At 38.3% G+C, this 22,400-nt stretch overlaps 1 pseudogene; it reads left to right on the top strand.

Moving 5' to 3' along the window:
• Window positions 1-13,577: 13,577 nt before the first annotated feature.
• LOC139014357 (etoposide-induced protein 2.4 homolog pseudogene) lies at window positions 13,578-21,221 on the top strand (annotated as a pseudogene).
• The last annotated feature ends 1,179 nt before the right edge of the window (window positions 21,222-22,400 follow it).

The following is a 22,400-nucleotide window of genomic DNA, read 5'->3' as shown; positions in this document are numbered from 1 at the left end:
GCCACTCTTACAGATTTCCTAGTGACTTTCTTACAATGATAATTCGACTCTGGATGTAAATTTTCTGTTCAGTTGCAAACTTATGTTTTATTTCTCCACTTATTCATATGGTCAAGGAAAACCTTAAAATCTCCTCCCCATCCACAAGGATTTCTGGCATCCCAGAAAAAAAATACTCCCCTCCAAGGCATCGGCCCAGTTTTAGACATTTGAAAATGAGCCTTGTTAGCCCCTTAATTAGACTCGATCTCCTTCTATTTCTCAGTGCTGCCCCACCACTCCCCAAACACCCAGAAGAGCTCTTTTGCGAGTAATGAGAGCAAACCCCATTAAAATGAACTCAATCATGAAAAAAAGTTCCTTATACCATATTTGTAAACAAAGAGATATGTACAGATTACCTTGACCTGCTTATATATAATTTAGAAGGTCTAGGTAAAAACAAACAAACAAAAAAGACTGAAGAACTAGGGACAAGTGTAAAAGTAAGTCTAGATCAGGGTTACTTTAAAGCAACCTGTGATGGAAAATTTTGACTGAGTCAGGATCTCTGGACCAGGTTCAGGAAAAACACAATAAAACACCCTATAGCTTGTATGGATGCACATACCTCTTCCCACACATACTAATCAGAGAGATTCCATGACCAAATTCTGAACGAAATGCCAATCCAGGCCACATACACTCTCAGCTTGATATGTAAGTGAAAATGATGAATTTATAAACATCTGTTTTCTGAAACTATTGCAAGGTGGGCTCTAATCACAAACTGGTCCAAATTATTCTGCTCTGGTTTTTAAACAATTCAGTTGGCCAGGAATGGATGAGTTGAATAACCATCACGTTTATTGAGCCAGAAAATTTATTTCTCCAATAAATTTGAGCAAGTCATACTTTCTCATTTGTAACATGAAGAGGTTGAATGAGACAATCCTTAAGTTCCTTTCAAGCTCTAAAACACTGTTATTAACATTACATCAAGTAACTGGACAACATCCATATCCCTTAATGGGTATACTGAATTTATAACCAAATATAACTCAAACTAAGAAGTTAAGAAGAATTCACTTCTGATATATATAGAGGACACCTACCAGATTATTTTTAAATATGTTTTTATTGATTTCAGCGAGAGAGAAAAACATTGGTTTGCTGCCTTCTGCATGTACCCCAATGGGGATTGGGGATCAAGCCTGAAACCAGGAATCAAACCAGTGACCTTGTGGTGCACAGGACGATGCTCATCGAACTGAGCCACACTGGCCAGGGTCACCTATCATATTACTGAATGTGCATTTGCTAAAACAACATGGTTTAGCTCAGTTCGTCTCAAGGTGTGATTTACAGATCAGCATTGTCAAAACACTGGGTAGCAAATATTTACTTCAGAACCACTAAAACAGAAACTTTGGGATTGAGACCCAGGAATATGTGGTTTTTATGCACACTAAAATTTGAAAGGCAATGTCCTAAAATGTAGGTAAAAACATCAACTTTGTACTCCAGCCTGGATTTGAACACCAGCTCTGCCTCCTACTAGCCAGAATCCTTGATAAGTTCTTTAACCCCTCTTAGTTTCTATTTCTTCACCCCTATGTGAAATATCACTAAATTATCTCACAGGGTTTTGGGGGGTTAAATAAAATAATGTGTTAAACAACCAGCTTATAATCAAGAAAACTTATCTCCCTTCCCCTGCGGAGAAGCATTTAGAAATATAAATTGGTGCAACCAGTATGGAAAACAGTATGGTGGTTCCTCAAAAAATTAAAGTTAGAACTACCATATGACCTAGCAATCTTGATTCTGCATACATATAAAAAGAAAATTGAAACCAATATCTTGAAGATATCAATATTCATGTTCAATGCAGCATTATTTATAATAGCCAAGACAAGGACACAACCTAAGTGTCCACCAACAGATAAATGGATAAAGAAAATATCACAAACACACACACACACACACACACACACACACACCAAACAAAAAAACAAATAAACAAAAACAATGGCTTATTATGCAGCCATAAAAAAGAGTGAAATCTTGTCATTTGTGACAACATGGATGGACCTTGAGGACATTATGCTAAGTTAAATAAACCAGACAAAGAGCAATTACTGTATGATGTCACTTATATGTGCAAACTGAAAAACAAACAAGCAAAAAAAAAAAAAGAACTCATAGAAACAGAACAAATTGGTGGTTGCCAGAGGTAAAGGGTGAGGGTGGGTGAAACTGGTGAAGGGGGCAAAAGCTTGAAATTCCAGTTATAAAATAAGTCATGGGAATGTAATGTACAGTGTGGCAACTATCACTAGTAATACTGTATTGCATATTTGAAAGAGCCTTGGAGACTAGCTCTTAAAACAAATTATAACTATGTGTGGTGATGGATGTTAATTAGACAGACTTATTGCGGTGATCATTTTGCAATATAAACAAATATCTAATCATTACGTTGTACACCTGAAACTAATATAATGTTATCTTTCAATTACACCCCAATAAAAAGAGAAACAATTTCACCGAGTGGTAATTTTTACAAGGAATTCACAAGTATTCTTCCTGGAATGTGGATTTTACAAATTTTAGGGATACAAAAAGATCAAGAGCTTTTGGAGGGTAAAAACCACCCACCCAATGGGAATATGTATTCTAGGTGGCTTCACCTCTCATAGGCCTTATAGGCATGCCCTTTGAAGCATCTCTGAGACTGTTGTCTCCTGCAAAGTGGTTTAGAGACCATGTCCTAGAGTACGATATATATTAGCACAGTGCATTTGACAGAAAAGCTGCAATGGACAATAGAAAGCATATGTAAATCACTGCTAATTATGCTGGCTACCAGTTTCTGTCAACAAAATATGCAGGGAAATGGCCCAGGAAGAAGAACAGAGATTTTTTTAGGGGACTTTCTCATTTCAGAAAAACATATGTGAGAATATGCTGAAGGTTTGTGGGTAATTTGGAAGCATTTTAATGTAATGGATCACTTGGGAATAACAATTCTAATAGGTAGATGCTTGCCAACAGAGAAAATAAAAATTCCCCATAGATGAAAGGGGAGAATGAGAGAATTTTTGTGATGCAGCTTAGAACACATCTAGAAAAGATCATGCTAGCCATCAATATGCTAAGATATGAATATTATCTTAGAATTGATAGAACAAAAATACTATAGCCTAAGAGACCTTCCTGGCAGAATAGGAGAAACTATAGACTGTATCCATGTCCTCTTTGCAAGTATATCTTAGAGCTCCTACTAAATTTATGTTCACTCTCCCACACTGATGGGAGAAATATGGTATATGGTATATACTTGATGGGACCAAGAGTAGGAGGGAAGACTCCGTAGTGGTTACATTGATTGCAGGTCTACTAAACTGCAGACATTTTAAATATATTGTTCAATTTCTCACATGTCTGCAAGTAAGTTTATAATTCTTATTTTACAGAAGAAAACAATTCCTTTTCACTTGATGCCAGTCAAAGGTCGATTAAAGAAGAGCCTTGTCTATGAGACCGCTTGGTCTGCTGTTACTCAAGCTCCTTGCATTTTTGAGTAAGTAGCTTGCACAAGCCACCTACTGGCAAGAGGCTTTTTTCTCCTCCAGTTGGACCCTGGAGACTAGAAGGATTGTAGATCCTGGTAGTGTTGTGAGTATGGAAAATTAAACAACAACAACAACAAAAGAGCTGAGCCATTTGATTTGTCTTCCAAGTAGATTTCTGCTTGCTGAGGCCTGAAAGGAAAGTTAATTTTCATCATCATTGAATGCAGCTATTTGTTAAGATGTGTTTATTAGACTTACATAAGATCTCTTGCCCAAGTAACTCAAGCTCAAGTGAAGGAGAAACAATTTTTATGATCTCTGGCTCTACCAACTTAACATCACGGTGAAAGGGCTCATCAACATGTCTTTTAATTTCCACAGATGAGGAGGAAGCGGAATTAAAATGGGTTTTAAAATCAGATACCTTAATTTTTTCCCCAATTACAGGTCTGCCTATGTCAAAGTGTAATTTTCACAACTGATCTGAAACAAATATATAGTGAGCATGAGTCAAAATTTATTTAATTCACTAATGAAGGAACCAGCACAATTTTTTGAAAGACAGATAAAGAATGAATGCTGAAATAATATTGCTAGGTTAGATGCAAAACTGGTTAGTGTCCAACAGGTAAAAAGACGGAAATTTTGGGGTATTTATTTAGTTATTTATTTTAATGACACAAACCATTTACATGTCTGTCAAACAAAGCTCTGAGTAAACAAATAACTTAAAGTCTAGTCCCTAATTTGTAGGAAACAGTAATTCAAATAAAGGTCAACAAACTTTTCTGTAAAGTGCCAGACAGAAACTATGTGAGACTTTGTGGGCCAAACAGGTGTGTGTTGCATCTACTCAGCACTATTATTATAGTACAAGAGCTATCATAAATAATACATAAGCAAAAAGCAGGGCTGTTTTCCAATAAAACTTTATTTATAAAAACATGTCACGAGCCAGGTTTGGCTGACAGGCCATAGTTTGCCAACCCCTGCCTTAGAGAACAGCCTTGGATGGACCCATTAGACAAGGCTCCAGCAGGACTTTGAAAGTATAAGCAGTGGTCCTTTGTATTATCTCCAAAGATACTGGAACCTTATTCAAGTTATTGATTTTCTTGGCTGTCATTTCTTGGCTTTCATTTACTCATTCATTGAATGGGAATCATTTTCAGGAATACTTGGGGAATATTGTAAGTGCTCAGTGGGCTAGTAGTCAAAAGATATTTATTCCTTCCAAACTCCATTGCATTTTTATTGTCCCTCCCGAAAGCTATTTCAGAACACAAAGTTGTTTGCTTAAGTTGAAGGCAGAGACTAACTGACTTAAACAGCAAGAGGCTCAGGGAGTAAAGAACAACTTGTCCAGAACTATTTTTCTTTCTTAGCCCAATAGAAGTCCTCCCGCTACTGTTCAATTTGGTGGGGGGCTTGTTTCTTCTTTGGTATAGCCAGTACAAACATGGAGTCAGTTATGGCTTGACCTCCTCTTCTAGATATAACTAGAACTGTAAGAACAGCTCAGAGGATCCGTGGGACAATCTTAGATGCAGCCAACCATATAGGGGATTACAAACTTTTTTAAGGGAAATACATAGGACTATCCCCAAACACAATCAATTAGATATATCTATAAAATTTTTAAAAATAAAGTCACTGTAGAACACACTGTGCTTGTACTAGAATGACATCCATCTTGTAGATGTTCACTGACATAAAAAATAAAGCATAACTACTTCTGGTCTGCATGAGGTGAGTAGAGGAATTGAAAGCCAGCCTCAGGAATATGATATTGCTTGACATCCCAGTGAATGATCACTGGACTTGTCTCCTTAACTGGGTATAGAAGAAAAATATTAAATAAATACATTTAGAATAAAAATAAACCCAAAGTAAAAAATCAAATTCATGAGGCTTTTTGGGAATAAGCTGGACCTTCAGTACAGAATTTGAGGAGCCTTCTGAGGTGAATGATTAAGTAACTGCCTTGCCAGATGAGCCACTTCCAGGGCAAAGGAGTAAGTTAGTTGTGGGGAGGATGAGATAGGAAGTCAGGGACTTTGGTCTTAGTTCTACCTCTGATATTTCTTAAAAGAAACTGGAGATCACTCAACCTGCCTAGATTTGTTTCATAATAAACAACAAAACAAAAAAAGCGCAACTGGAAGGTTCCTTTGAAGTCCAAAGGGCATTACTTTGTTAAGCAATTCATTCTATTTTTAGACAAGTTAAACCATGAGTAATTTTTCCCCGTGATTTCTACACTTCTATGAAGAATCTACCATCAGCAACTAAAATAGTATCCATCACTAACATATAAAAACAGTATCTCCACTTGGGCTATTTGAGAAAGTACTCAGATCCCTCAGTTTGAACACATATTTCAAGGTTGCCGTCTTATAGACCTTTTCTATCTTGTGAACCTTTCTATTAAGTGACCAATGTGGTACGGTCTTTACTGACCAACAGAAGAAATAGAGTGATGGCCATCTTCATAGTAAGAGTTTTCCCCTCAAAATATATAGTTCTAATGAAATGACAACAGCTTTTTAAAATGCTGTGTTCAAACACATTTCTATGGTTAATATTGCTCCACAAATTTATTATTCCAGTTTTTCAGATACTTTGATCACTAAACTTCAGGAATAAATTAAGTTTGATTTGGTGGAGGTAGCTAGAGATCTTTTTCCTCACTCTGTGAATAAAAATTGCTTTGAGAAGCATAATAAACTTACATGGAACTCTATGCTCTGAACTTCAAGTTAAACACTGTCATTTACATTTGGTTCAAGTGGATTATGTAGAATAGTCCATTGTTTCTATGGTATTAGCTCTAAAGACTGTAAAATATCACACATAGCCCAAACGTCTATGAGCAAAGACTCCTGAATGGTTGATGTAGACATCATCCTATAGGAAGGTAGCCCTAGATGTGAATTTTTTTTGAGGTCAGCACAGACTCCTCAACGGTCAATACATGCAGAATGACCTATGAATGCATAATAGTAATTATTATTGAAATAATAATAGAAGTTACCATCCATTGATAAATTGTTTGTGCCCAGTACTGTGCTAAGTACTTTCTGGGTATCATTTCATTTACTTACCATGAAAATTCATTTACTATCTCTTAACTAGGTACTAGTATCCCCATTTTACAGATAAGAAAGTTGAGGCTTTGAAAGGTAAGTCAGCTTTGCCAAGGTGAAGCAATTAAGTAATGGCTGGAGCTCAATTTAAATCCATTGTGGCTGAGCCCAGCAGGGAGTCCTAGTTTGAGTCTTAGTGATACCTACCATAGAATTCAGGCCTCCTAGCCATGTCTGAGGGGGCATCCATTATGAATGGATGTGCATGAAATATTCTGAAGGAAAAATATGGTCACATGAAGTTTTATGCAAGTACAAGAAGCCAGCATCAGAGTTTTTAGACAACTGTCTGCCATCCATGAATTGTTTTCCATTGTCTTCAAACCTGAGTAACTATGTTGTGCAGGAGACTATAATCCCCAGGGCACTAGAGCATGACGTAACCTTGTTCTTAGTCTATGTCGCCAAGGAGATGGAGTGTTTTCTTCATGTGGGATACACATGTAGCAAAGCACTAATCTTATGCTGGAGCTGAGCTCTAGAGAGCTACATTTTCAGAAGAGAGAGTGGACAGAAGAGGGCTTCAACACATTATCCTTATGCCACTGGTGGGATATCGGATGGACTCTCCAGAAAACAAGGAACGGCGAACAACAGAAAAATGCTGGACTCTCCTCACTGCTGTGAATGCCTGTGAGAGACTCTCTGAGGAACCCCTGTAGTATTTGTGTGGAACTTGGAGGAGTTGGAAAGAGCTAAAAAATGCATGTTCAATTATCATCTAGATTAGAACCTGGCTCTCAGAAGAATGGATTCATATCTATTGATGACATGTAAGATTATATTAGATTTTCTTTTTAACCACTATAATTCGGTTCTTATTAAATAATATTGACTCGGTTACTCTGCTAACCACGTAAATTATATATATATAGACATTTAGTCAGTCATGGCTGTTGCACACCAATATAAATGATTATTTGACCCCCAGACTTTACATTGGCCTCTCTTAAACATACCTAGCTGGTTTCAGTCAGTTATTTCAATCTATGAGGGGCATTTTGACATCTTCTGATAAGCACTTTTACTAAATATTTATATTATCTTTATATAAACAGTAAGATGCCTCAGCTTAGAGCCAAATTTAGTCAAGCTCAACCAATATTAGCCAAACCTCAAAAAGAACATAGATTAGACAGTAAGAAAAGTATAAATTTTTTTCTCACCAAAAATTCTAATAGGCAAAGATCAATGTCAGAGACGTGAAGCATTCCTAGGAATTTTTATTTAGGTTGACACTAAGCCATTTACCAGCATATACAGTTCAATTCATTATGTTCATGCAAAGAAAATATCACTTGTCCCAGGTTGCACCAAATCTCCCAAAAGTACATGCACAACCTTGTCAAATGCCTTTAAAGAAATCAAGATACTTTGTTTTAAAAAGAAGTCCCCACACACACACCAAAAATAATAAAAGTGTTTAAAATGACTCATTCTTTCTCAACTGGATTTCAATAGCAGCATGGGAAGAATTTATATTTCATCAAGAATTATCTTCTCTCTCAATCTCTCTCTCTCTCTCTCTCTCTCTCTCTCTCTCTCTCTCTCTCTCTTCCAGTCTTACAGAGAAGTTGGTATGGGCAAAACTGCATAGAACATTAGGTAGAAAAGTGGAGACCTTGTGCTCTGAGAATTAAGATGTAAAGAGAATTTCTTCTGCATGAGTCATCAGAGAAATTTTCCTCTCAGAGGTTATAATTAAATTGTGAGTATGAATGAGTGTGTGTGTTAATTTGGGTTTCCCCAGAAGTAGCCCCTGATTTTATATATCTGAGGTTAAGTGCAAGTAGCCTATTTGGGAGATAAAAGAAGAGAGGGAAATCAATAAAGTTTAGATAATAAGAATGTTTGCACAGTGCGTGACATATCCCAATGGGAAGCCCTGAGGAGCAGTGTTGAGCCAGCAGCTTAGATCAATTCTCTCTGAAGGATAAGGCAGCTGTGTTGTTGTTGTTGTTTTTAATATTTTTTTATTGATTTCAGAGAGGAAGGGAGAGAGAGAGATAGAAATATCAATGATGGGAGAGAATCATTGATTGGCTACCTCCTGCAACTTCAGCATATGCCCATGACGGAGAAATCAAACCATGACCTCCTGTTTCATAGGTCTATGCTCAACCATGGAGCCACTGGGAAGGAAATTGTGCTTTTGTGTGCCATTCCTGACATCCATAGGTTAAGGTAGCTTCAGAAGAAGGAGGTATTAATTCTTTGACACTTTCTGCCTGCCTGTGCTTGGCCAGAGAAAGCCCTCAGGTAAAGAGAGGCAAGTGCTAACAGTTGGAAGATGAGCCACTGAGCATAAAATGGCAAGGATTATGATGCGGATCTCCATAGTATGTGTGATTGTGGTGTGTATGTGTGTGTGCGTGCACACTGAAATAACAACATACAGATGGAAAAAAACCTTCCAAGCTGAGAGAAAAATAGTTCAGCAGGAGCAAAGTATGCATGAAAGGATATAAGAGAATTAGGTGATAAGGATGCATTAAAAGAACATTTCCAACTAGTAAAATTTGTATAACAGTTTCCTAGTTCTACAATGAGATTAGGAATTACAGATCTCATAGCAGTACTGGCAAAATGCTCGCTATTCCTGCTTAAATGAAACAATGAAGCTAGAACTGGTAAGCCACATTTCCCATCCATACGCCCCATTCTGTACAGAATTCTGGCTGTGAAAGGGACAGGAGAAAATGTCCAGTTCACTGGCTGGCTGGCATTTTACTTCTCTCTTGAACTCATCTTGAAAAGGTTAGAATACAGTGGTAAAGAAGGAAATCTGATTCTGTCCAATTACATATGGATTCCTAATGCCCTCTGCTACTCACACCTTTTTTTTCACTTAAGCCACAGTATGGTTAAAATTTAGAGTTTAGTATAGAGTCTAGATCTGATAACCCATTTGCTATGTGATAGCAATTAGAAAGTGTTACTCTTCTAGAACATTAAATTCATATTTTAAGCCTTTTATTACTTGAAGAATATTTAGTCTAACTTACTAAATAAGTTATGCAATTAAAACTCTTTATATTTATGTGTATGCTTTCAAAAGATCTTCAAAACTAAATTGTCCATATATGACAGCCATAATTTGTAATCCACTGATGAAAATAGACTCTGAGAGTATTCAAATCCCCTTACAGTGCTTTCATAGTAAGCTTTTGGTTTAGAACAACCCATCTATATATATAAAAGCCTAAGCGACCATTGCAACTGGATGACCCGACGACCAGACAACCGGATGGTAGCTATAACACGCACTGACCACCAGGGGGCAGACACTCAACACAGGAGCTGCCCCCTGGTGGTCAGTGTGCTGACACAGCCAACCTCCCACAGCCAGCCAACCTCTGGCAGTCCTTCCCCCCTGGCCAACCAGCCCCCATCGGGACTTGGCAAGACGGCCCTATGGGCTCCCATCACTGGGCAGGCAGAGGGACTCCACCTGTGCACCAATTCGTGCAGTGGGCTTCTAGTAATGTATATAGCAATTAGGCAGTTCTTTGAGAGGATTGGAGCTCAGGATGACAGAGGGCCCTACTGATGCAGTGACTCAGAAGAGTGTCCAGTGGGAGGAAGCATGTGGTAACAGGAGCACAGCAACTGGCAGTCTTTAAAATTCCATCATCTTCTAGAAATACAGTGGGGCCTTGACTTACGAGTTTAATTCGTTCCGAGACAGAGTTCGTTAAGGAGCTTGTTAAGGAGCCCATTAACTCAAATTACTCTATCAACTCAATGCAAAAAATCGGCCGAGAGATAGCTGGTATCTCAAAAAACTCGTTAGTCAGGACACTCATAAGTCAAGGCCCCACTGTAATCATTTTTAAAAAAAATCATCCTCAAGATGATAGCACTTATAGACGTAAAGCTGATTCTTGGCAGTGAACTACACTTTATTGCCCTACATACAACATTTGTTTTATCCATGCTCTTCTGAGACATCTCATCATTGACTTTGTCATTTCTCATTGGCATCTGCAACTCACCTTCAATGGGCAGTTGATTGGTCTTTCTAAAAATATAAATCTAACCATGGTACAGCCATCTCCCACCTCCCTCTTTTAGTAAAGTTATCTATATTATATTTTAACAAAAAATATTTGTCTTATATTATTATTTTTAAATATAAAGCAGAATGAGTAATACATAAAGTACAGGAACTTCATTATACTATACTTCTTGAATTTTATTTATTTTCAGAGTTAAATTTTTTTTTACTTATTTTCTCTTGATTTTATTTTATTATTATTTATCCATCATCATTTATCTCCCATATACTCGCTTCCATTTACACCCACCCACCCATCTCCCTGCAGTCACTACACTGTTGTATACTTATTGACTTTTAAAGATTACACATTATTTTGGGATCATTTTCTTTCTGCTTTTAAATTTTGCAAGTATATTATTTTTTTAAAGTGATTGTGTATTAATCAGGATAGGTTTGTTCAACTATAGTAACAAACAAACCCTTATATCTCAGAGGCTTAATACAAAAGTTAATCTCTGGCCCTATCTGGTTTGGCTCAGTGGATAGAGTGTCGGGCTGCAGACTGAAGGGTCCTGGGTTTAATTCTGGTCAAGAGCACATGGCAGGATTGTAGGCGCAATCCCCAGTAGGGGGTGTGCAGGAGGCAGCGGATCAATGATTCTCTCTCATCATTGATGTTTCTATCTCTCGCCCTTTCTCTCTGAAATCAATAAAAAAATATATTTTTTAAAAAGTTGATCTCTGACTCATACAAAATTCTCTGCTGATCTAGTGACATTTTCCAAGAACAGATGAAGGATTTCAGAATACTGGCTGACACATTGTAGCAATGCCACCTACACATGTGGCCCGCCAGAGTCACTGTGGAGAGATTTGGAAGATGCACTAGAGCTATTATCTTGTCTCTGCCCTAAAGTGATTCATATCCCAGACTATTAGCTAGAATAAGTCCCTTCATCTATAGTAAAGGAGCCTAGGAAGTGCTGCTTTAGGTGTTTCCAGAAAGGCAAGAACAAGATATGAACTATTTTTCAGTAGGAATTTCTGTAACCGATTATGGTGGTAGATGGTAAATTAATTTCTTAGCGCCATGCAATGGCAAAAGAAAAATATAACACCCTATGTGAGCACCCCACTTAATCTGGGAAAATTTATCAGTGCATAAATGGCAAAGTATGGGAAATGCATTCTTATGAAACCCAAACATCATAGCTTGGAATACATAGCTCTTCAAGGTCTGACCTTGCCAACACCTCCAGGATTATTGACAGACATCCCCTGATATGAATCTTACTTCTTAGCTTGTATCATTGCAATTCATGATCACATACCCTGTGCCAGTTATTCTCTATGTTTTGTTCTATCTTCCCTTTAAGTCTTCTATTAAGCATTACCTATTCTATGATCCTCCCAGACACAGCCAGTGCACTCGCACCCCTCCATTAACATTTATCTCACTATGGGCCATTATTTGTAGACATCCTTGATTTCTCAATAGAGCATGAGTTTTTTGAGGAAAGTTGCCAAGTGTTTTTCATCCCTATAAACCCAGAACCCACTAGATTTCAGGATTTGGTTCTTAATAAGTACTGGAGAAAAGCTTGGTTCTGTTGATCAAGACTGTCCTTATTTATATTTTAATAAATTTTTGAAAGGGTCTCAAAGAATGTCTTAACTCTACTAAGTATACTGTCCTTTGGCTTAAGTAACTTTGAAATGCCACCAATCTATCAACTCTTATCTTAGTTCCTCCCTAATGTCATCCTGGTCCTTGTGACTGTTCCAGCTCCATGCCCACCTAGCACACAGCCCTGTCCCAACTTGCTCTGCACTGTGGGGCTTGTGCTGATCTTATGATGTTCCAGTGAAAATGTTAATGAGGTCCTTATTTTTCAAAAAGTTGTCCAGAGCTATGGTGAATTTGCTTTGATTATAACCTGATGGCATGATCTAGCAGCATTTTTTAAACTTATTGGCTGCACGGTGAGAAATCAAACAATGTGAAGACATGGACCACATTTGTTTCCTTCCAAGAGTCTCTGCAGATGTGTAGGAGAGCAAGGAAAGACTGAAAGCAATGAGGGCAATTCTCTTGAGAAATATTCACAGAACTCAATTCACTGCATTGCATACCAACTCTTCACAAGGCTATACCTTGGATAAAGCAAGATCGTTCCCTCTAGACTCACAATCAGAGTATGTGCTGGTGACACAAAGGAGTGAACAGACCAGTATACCAAAGGAAGCTACAGGACAAATTCTCCTCCAAGAGAGACACCAATACTGAGGTGTGAGCATGCAAAGGAAAAAATTACTGACTCACCCTCTCATGTTCTATAACAGCTACTGACGAGTTGGTTTTTAAGTGAACCTTAACTTAAAAAAATAGTCAAGTACTGAGCAAGACACAATTCGTGATTCTTGGCATGGTTTGTATTATTGACTCCCTGGGTCTGGGACAGTATTGAGAAGGGAAGTATCTATAAACAGAATGAATAATGTGTAATAATATATTCTATGTTTATTTTTACATCAGATATTTGGAATGTTGGCACTAGTAAGAAACTAATTTAATTTTGATTTCCTTTTGAACCCGTGATGTTGTAACCCCTCCACCCCCCCACCCCCACCCCCGCCAAATGAGCCATATTCTGAGTCATGAAAATTAGCTGGTGCCATAGTTATACCAAGGTTGTGTTTTTTAATACATCTCTCTTAATTAACAGAATCTTTGATGTTTGCTGGCAATTTTATTTTATGGAAAGGCCAATAATAATAATAATAATAATGTACCCATTTGAAATTGACCACCTAATCTACTTCTAAAAGTTTTTTATCTTTGGATTGATTTGCACTTCTCAACCAATTATGGAGATGGTCAGATATTATTATACCCATTTTGCAGATGAGGACATTGAAACTGGGACCTTGGAGATTGCACAAGTAGGTAAAAATGACTCCCACACCAATGCCTCCAATCACCAGTAACCATAATGGTTCAGTTCTTATAACACAGGCTTTCTCAAGTTGGGCACTATTGACATGGGGCCAGATAATTCTTGGTTGTGGGACCTGTCCTGTGCCTTGTAGTATGTTTAGCAGCATTCCTGGCCTCTACCCCTAGGTGCCAAAAGCAGTCTCCCCCCCCACCCGCCCCATCTTGAGATAAGCAAAAAAATATCCCCTTGGCAGTGGTTCTCAACCTTCCTAATGCCGCGACCCTTTAATACAGTTCCTCATGTTGTGGTGACCCCCAACCGTAAAATTATTTTCTTTGCTACTTCATAACTGTAATTTTGCTACTGTTATGAATCGTAATGTAAATATCTGATATGCAGGATGTATTTAGGTGACCCCTGTGAAAGGGTAGTTCGACCCCCAAAGGGGTCGCGACCCACAGGTTGAGAACCGCTGCCCTAGAGGATAAAATCACCTGTGGTTGAGAACCACTACAGTAAGAGAATCAGGCTTCATGACAAATGGATTCTTCTGTTTATGTGGCTTCCTTTCTCCTGGCTTTGTGCTACAGAGGCCTTCACTCGTTGAAACATTGTAAAAGGCTATATGGATTGGCCTTTCACTATGACTTGATGGCATGATTAAGTAGCAGTTTTCAGCTATGGACCTCACCGTCAGAAAGCTACATGAGGGCAGGGACCACATCTGTTTCCTTCAGTAAGTTTTTTTTCAGTAAATGGAAAATGGACCACCGGTGTCACCATGGACCTAACAAGTTACACACTTTACACTCATTATATGACTTCATTTTCTAACCATGTATATATTACGTATTAACAGGCCCATTTTACAGATTAGGCAAAGTTTAGAGAAACAATGATTCTAAGTGGATCAGCCTGCATTTAGGACCCAGGTCAATCTGATTAAAGAGTTATCTATATGTGATCTTTTGTGCCAGTGTTGTTTAAATTGTAGTTTCACACCCTTATTAGATTATGAAATAAAGTTTTTGTGTGTGTCAAAACTAGCATCTTTCTTTCTGATGATATAGAATAAAATGAAATAAAAAGGAAATGAAATAAAATAAAATGAAATAAATATCAAGTAGTTGAATATTAACTGTAATTGAAAATATTTAAAAATTAAAAAACATAAATAACACAATACTTAAAAAAGAAAACATCAAAGTGAATTACACTATTAAGGTTAAGATATTGTTTGATAAGACTTCTGTTTCACTGAGTGTGTGTGTGTTTTAGTAGTTCATAATGCAAAATATACTTTTTCCATTTTCCCTGTGGGTCAGAAACATTTTAAAAGCACTGCCATACTATCTATTTTTTGTCTTCTAGTGGCTACAAAATGTTTGCTTGGCATTTTCAAATTAACTCATTTTCTAAAATTGGAAGTCTGTTCTCCCACTAGCCCAGTCTACTTATTATTTTGTCCATCTGGTATACCTGTGCTGATATGGAATCTGGGGAAAGTTGAGGAAGAACTTTAAAAAGTGGATGCCAGGGATACTTACCAGGTGTAGGAACTGGAAAGACTGGTGTTGCACACACACCCATTTGGACTTTCCACTGGGGGATTCCTAGGTTTCCAGAATTCTGAACTTTCACTGATGTGACATGTTTGGAAAGATGCATTTCCCTTATATTCCAGGCTCCAGTTTTATTTCTTAAAGAAAACCATGATCAGTGATCCTATCACCAGAATTTAACAGGGAGTCAAATGGTAAAGGAGAAGCATTGTTTGTAGAGTCCCAACTCCAGCAAAACAGAGTGTGGAAGGATGGGTTTTGAGCTGAATGATAATCACTTACTAACCAACATAATTTCTTATACATTCTTCCAGAATCCATGGATATTTTCTTTTCTTTTTTATATGTTTTTAACACTGTTACCATCTGACCTTTTTCTATTATTTTGGAAATCTTTCTATATCAACATACCCAACTACTTCCTTTCTTTAACTATTGAATATCATTCCACTATATAGTTTAACAGTCTAGAAATAAACATTTTGCAGTAGCTGCTACTGCTTCTTCCTCTTCTCCTTCATCTCCTTTCCTTCTTCTTTCTTCTCCTTTTCTTTCTTCTTCTCTTCTCTTTACTCTCTCTCACCATTACCATGTTTTTGTATTTATGGAAGTATATCTAAAAGTTTTTAGAGCAGTTTTGTGGGAATAAGTGCACCTGTTTTAATTTTCATAGATGTTGCTAAGTTGCCCTTCAAGATCATAAAAATTCCTTTTACACTTCATATTGGAACACATATTTTTGCAATAGACCAATCAACATTGTATAATAAACACCTTCACATTTTTGCCATTTTTAAGGTAGTAAATCATATCTTGTTAATTTATTTTGCATTTTTCAATTATGTATAAGATTGAATGTCATTTCATTTATTGTAAAACCTTTGTATTTCTTTTCCATTTTAAGCCTTTGCTTCACCTTTTTTTATTCTTTTGGTATTTTTCATATTGATTAATAAAACCTCCTTACACATCGAGGGCATTAGCTCTCTGTAACACGCATTACAAATATTTTTCCTGTTTAGTAACTCTCTGTGACTTAATTCTTTCGATTTTGAAATGTTAATTCAAAAATTATATACATTTCCCACTACAAATTATATTACCAGTTACTAATGTTCTCTTTCTAGAACCTTATCTTTAATTACATTCGAGTTGTGTGCAAATTGTATTCGAATAAAGAGAAAGAGAAACATGTTTATTTTTAAAAAGACAAACCAGTTTTTCTGGTGCTTTTTATTAAACACTCCAGTACTTTTTTTGCTGATCTCAAATGATTTCTTGACACATATTCAATTCCCATGTGCCTTTTTTGCATAATTTCGAGACTTTGTCATTTTCTGTTTATCAAAACATATTATTTCCAGAATGTCATTTAAAAAAAGTGTTAGCTATTCCTTTCACAATTATTTAAATTTGTTCACACCAATTTGAATCCACAAATGGAAGTTGATTAGGTGCTGGGGAGAGTTTTCTCTGAAGGTCTTATTCAAAGCGATCTTTTGAAAACTTAACTACTATAGAAAGTTACTGATTTTTCTTTGAAGTCTTTCACTTCTTTGTAATTTTCTCTTTATGTATAATGCAAGGGTGTGCAAAATATGTTTACGGTTGTAATACAAGGAAATAATATAATACTCAATAAATAATGATACAAGAATAAATTGTTTTGTGTACCCACACCTGTAAACCTATTTGCCCACCCCTGTATTGTATTTGAACTGGAAGGTTTTGGGGTGGTTTACATCATTGTCATTCAGTCCTTTAATAAACAATTTTTTAAGATACTACTGTATATGGGCACTATTTTAAATGCCAGCCATACAGCAGTGAACAATTCATATGGATCTTCACAGTAATATTGGAGTGGGTTGAGAGAGACCCAATTGTTCAAAATAACAGAATTCAGATGTTATGATGAAAATAACCAGGGCCAGAGAACAATTGAGGAGCAATTGAGAACAATTGACTGTCCGAGTGTAAAGGGAGTCACCGTGTTCCTGTTCTTCTGCACTGTCCAGGGCTGAATTGCCACATCCCGGGTCTTAACAGATATTTACTGAAGGAGTGAATCCACCGAAGATGGCCGGAGGTTCTGGCCTTGGCCCTGGGAAACACTTCAGTTTATGTTGTCTTTAAAGTTCTATTATGAGGAGCTGTTTAGACAAGGTCTATGGAAGATTTTTACTTTGAGGAGGAAAGAGATTTCCCTTCAGTTTTTATTCATTACTTATTGCAAAAGCGATTTTGCAATGACTGATTTCAACATTTCTCCCTGAGCTTCTAAACCACCCTAGTCCTGAACAAGCCTGAGCAAGTTTCCAGAAACAGGGTTTTTCCTTCCAGCCCTACCTCCCAATTTGCCAGAGGAAGCTTTGCATATCCACACCTGTGTGGGGAACAGAATGGAAGTGAGAAGTGAAAACTAGCCCAGCGGACCCAGATGATGTAGATTCTGAATAGTCAAAAGATTTCCTGCAGAGAGATTGCAAAAGCTTACACTGAAGAAAAAAAAAACCTCACATTCTGATAGTGTCTCTGAGGCTGGATTTGCTGTGGGTTATACATGAGCCCCATCTTGTGCTTCCTCCAAAATATTTCCACTGTACAATTTCAGACACACTTATGAAACTTCCTTTTGATTGATTAGTTGAGTAACAAAATACACAGCAGAAAAATCAGAATAGATTAAGTGATGACTGAGTCTTTGACCAGTTTCTTCTTTCTCTGTTCTTATGTATTTGCTTTAAAGATTGAATGCTATTGCCTTTTTTTTTGCTATAGTTTCTTCTTATACTTATTGATCTCTACTAGCATTATAATCATTAATACTTGAGATGAATTTTTCTCTTTGATGTGCCCTACTTGTCAATCAACAGTCCTTTAAACTCTATATTCTTTCTTTCACTCTTGACATGTGCCATTGTTCTCCACTCTGAATGCCTCCCCTGCTGTTCTCCAAAGCTGCTCAGAATCACTAAGAGGGTATATTGCAGTATCAAGTACCATGGCTTCAGGCTCCGCCGCAGCTGCCCACTTTCTAAAAGCTCCCTTTATTCTTTGCAACTGCACTATCCAATTCAGACTGACAAATATCGGTTCCTTCCCCCTTACCTTTCATGTAAAAAACAAAACTAAACAAGACACAAAACCTGAAAGTGTAATAAATCCCTCCCTCTGCAGAGTGTACATTAATACACCTTGTAATTGCCCTTCCCTGTTGGTTTTAGTTCTTTGCTCTTTATTCTTTTCTTCAGTACTCCAGCTTCCTCCGCATTATTATTCGCAGCCTTGAAATCCAAGTTGCAAATGCAGAAAACATGCCCACCCATTTAGGACAAACCCGCTCCCATAAAGAGGCCAGAGCGTAGCATCTGCTAGTACTGCTCACTAAAAGCACTCATCACTTGATTCATGAGAAAGAAGCAGGTCTTAGATTCAAGACTAATGAGCTATGAGCTTGAGAGAACACAAGGGGGTTGGGGGAAGTGCACTGTATAGTAGTAGATTATATATATATATATATATATATATATATATATATATATATATGGTATATTGTTCTACCAGCCACTGTACTTACCCACATGGAGAAATATTGAAAGACTGCCAACCACTGCCTCTGGGCAGCTCTCACTTGGTGTATAATTCGGTGCTGCTTCTCTACTGCTCTGTTTGCCAATTATAAATAAGAATAGCTACTAGTATATTACACTGTATACAATGAACACTTGAGAAGAGTGGCCTTGGGCAGGTCATTTAAAGCAAATGCAAAGATTACCCCATCTCGAGAGCAGAGTTTTGTGGATGAACGGCTGCTCTCCCGTACTGCCGGCAGTATTGGAATAAAGGCTCATATGTGATTCAACCAGCTCTGCTTAATTGGCTCAAGTAGTGACAGGCAGCATGGACCCATTGATTGTCCAGTTACATATTCTGGAGACCACGGAAAGATATAAGCAAGAGACTCCTCTAGGGGAAACAAAGGCTCCATCTGGGAAATTTGTACCATTTCAAAGCTCGATGCTCTAATTCAACAAAAGAGAGGAACAACATCGAAGAATGGCAAGTAGTGTCCTGGAGCAAAGGAGAACCCAGAGCATAGAGAGGAAGCAAGAGAGTGAGCCATGTATCGTTAGTAGAATTTTTCAGTGCTGCGCTTGGAACAGTGGAGTATTCTGGTTCAGTCTCCTCTTGTTTTATCGAGTGTCTATTCCTGTACTTCAGTCAGTAACTGCCCAAATTATTGGTGATCCGCCTCTACATGGAGATGTTTGGTTGTGGCTGGAATTCTTCCTCACATCAATGTTCAGTGCTCTCTGGGTGCTCCCCCTGTTTGTGCTTAGCAAAGTTGTGAATGCCATTTGGTTCCAAGATATAGCTGCCCTGGCACTGGAGGTATCAGGGAGAAAGCCTCACCCATTCCCTAGTGTTAGCAAAATCATTGCTGAAATGCTTCAACCTTCTGCTTCAAGCTATTTTCCTCATCCAGGGGATGTTTGTGAGTCTCTTTCCCATCCACTTTGTTGGTCAGCTGGTTAGTCTCCTGCATATGTCCCTTCTCTACTCACTATACTGCTTTGAATATCGTCGGTCCGAAATTTACTGTCGGCCATTGTCGGGTCTATCTGGGATATTGGGTGCTGCAAATCAGAACTGCAAGGGTAAACTTATTAAACCTAAACCTGTGATTGGTGTTTTTCTGTCATTTTAAAGAGACAGTATTGGGGGAGAGGGCAGATTTCAAAACACTTGTACAATTTTAAAATGTCATAATTAAACGTGAGCTGGTTTCACACATGCACACACACACAGACACACACACACACACTCTCTCTCTCTCTCTCTACTAAGTGGAATATGTGAACTATAAGTGCTCTTTACTTCACATAGGTCATTGGACAGGAATCAAGCCTTTCCTTATAAGGAAACTGTGTTTTTGTTTTATAGAACAATTCAAATGAGCATTAAATTCTTACAGTGCCCCTTTATGGATGTGAATGGACCTTCTTGTAGAATTCAGGGGTTCTAGATGGATAGGACCTTAAGGACAGAATTAGAATACAGAATTTGTAAGGATGTTTTCGGAGGCAATATCCAATGACTTTATGAACCACTAGTCTTTTGTTACAGAACAGTCCCTGGATCAGCATCAGCATCACTGGCATCACCTGAGAGCTGGGTAGAACAGCAGGCCTCACTCACCTGCTCTCTCTGAATATACATTGTAACAAGATCTTTGGGTGATTCATGTGCAAATGCAAGTTTGAGGAGCCCTGATCTACCCTAACCCCTTTATTTTCCTCAAGAACAAACTAATATTTAAAGAAACACAGTATGTTGCCCAAGGTCACTGAGTGAATTTGTCGTCAGGGGAACTTGGGCCAAACTACATGGGTCATGATGTTCATTCTGGACAACCATTGCTTTTTCTCACAGGTGGCTGGTTCCTTCACTAATACCCGGGGTTGGCCAATGCCCCACTTGCACCAGCCCTCTCCAGATAGTGATTTCAAACCCCTTTCTCCTCCATCAGGACTCTCTGCAGTACAGAGGTGTTCTGTATCTGCGCTCTCCACTGCCACTTGGGCTTATCGAGCATTGGAAATGGGGCTGGTGCAACTAGAGAGCTGGAGGAAGAGTGATGTCTTCATCTCTAGGGCATAGTAACCACTCAACTTTAACATGGAATGAAGAGCTTCGGGGCTTTTGTTTGAATAGCTAGCATAGTGACAGTTTTTTTCAGCTCATGTTCTTGTAAAATTATTTGCTTCGTTGCAGTTTTCAGAAAGACTGTACTAGAAAAAACTCTGGATTGTCATTTATGAACTGGGAGAAAAAGCAGTGAGCCTTTATGATCATCTGGGAATCTCCCAGTTCTTTGGAAAGGATATAAACAAGGCAGTAACCTGCTATCCCTTATGCAAATGCCATATCCTTGTTTTTGTGTTTGTTCTTAGAATTTTTCAGAAATGGATGAACAGTCTGCTACTACTTGTGCTTCTCCTGGCTATGAGTGAGTGAAACTTTAAATTGCCTAATTTTATTTATTTATCTTTTATTTTTTTAAATATATTTTATTGATTTTTTACAGAGAGGAAGGGAGAGAGATAGAGAGTTAGAAACATCGATGAGAGAAAAACATCGATCAGCTGCCTCCTGCACATCTCCCACTGGGGATGTGCCCGCAACCCAGGTACATGCCCTTGACCGGAATCGAACCCGGGACCCCTCGGTCTGCAGGCCAACGCTCTATCCACTGAGCCAAACCGGTTTCGGCAAATTGCCTAATTTTAAAAATATATATTGCAGCCCAGCTAGACTGGCTCAGTTGGTGAGCATCATGCTGTGCACCAAAAGGTTGCCAGTTTGATTCCCAGTCAGGGTGCATACCTGGGTTGCAGGTTTGGTCCCTGGTTGGAGTATATATGGAAAGCAACCGACTGACATTTCTCTCTCACATTGATGTTTCTCTCTCCCTCTCTCTCCTTTTCTCTCTCTAAGCATATCCTCAGGTGAGGAATATATATGTACTAGAGGCCCAGTGCACAAAAATTTGTGTACTTGGGGGGGTCCCTCAGCCCAACCTGTGTCCTCTTGCAGTCTGGGACCCCTCGGGGGATGTCCACATGCTGGCTTAGGCCCGCTCCCCAGAGGATCGGGCCTAAGCTGACAGTCAGACATCCTTCTGGAAGCCCGGAAGCCCTCAGGGGTTGTCCACTTACCAGCGGGGAGAAGGCCTAAGCTGTATTCAGATATCCTTAGCACTGCTGAGCAGGTGGGAGAGTCTCCCACCACCACCGCTGTGCTGGCATCCATTAGCCTGGCTTGTGGCTGAGCAGAGCTCCCACTGTGGGAGTGCACTGATCACCAGGGGGCAGCTCCTACATTGAACGTCTGCCCCCTGGTGGTCAGTGTGTGTCATAGTGACCAGTTATTCCCAGTCTTTCTGCTGTTAGGGTCAATTTGCATATTAACCTTTTATTATATAGGATATATATATATATATATATATATATATATATATATATATATGTTTTAGAAAACATATCTAGCTACCATTTAATTGTGCTAATTCATGGCCAAAATTTCCCCAATTCTTCATCACTGTTGTACCATGAACTTCTGCAATATGATTTTTTTAGCTCCTCCTATAAAAAGGTGAAGTCTACTTCCTTACCTGTAAATCTGGTTTGATT

Source organism: Myotis yumanensis, unplaced genomic scaffold, assembly GCF_028538775.1.
Source record: "Myotis yumanensis isolate MYYU_CA2020_CCGP unplaced genomic scaffold, mMyoYum1.0.hap1 SCAF_7, whole genome shotgun sequence".
Taxonomy (NCBI): Eukaryota; Metazoa; Chordata; class Mammalia; order Chiroptera; family Vespertilionidae; genus Myotis; species Myotis yumanensis.
This window is presented reverse-complemented; position numbering and strand designations above follow the sequence as displayed.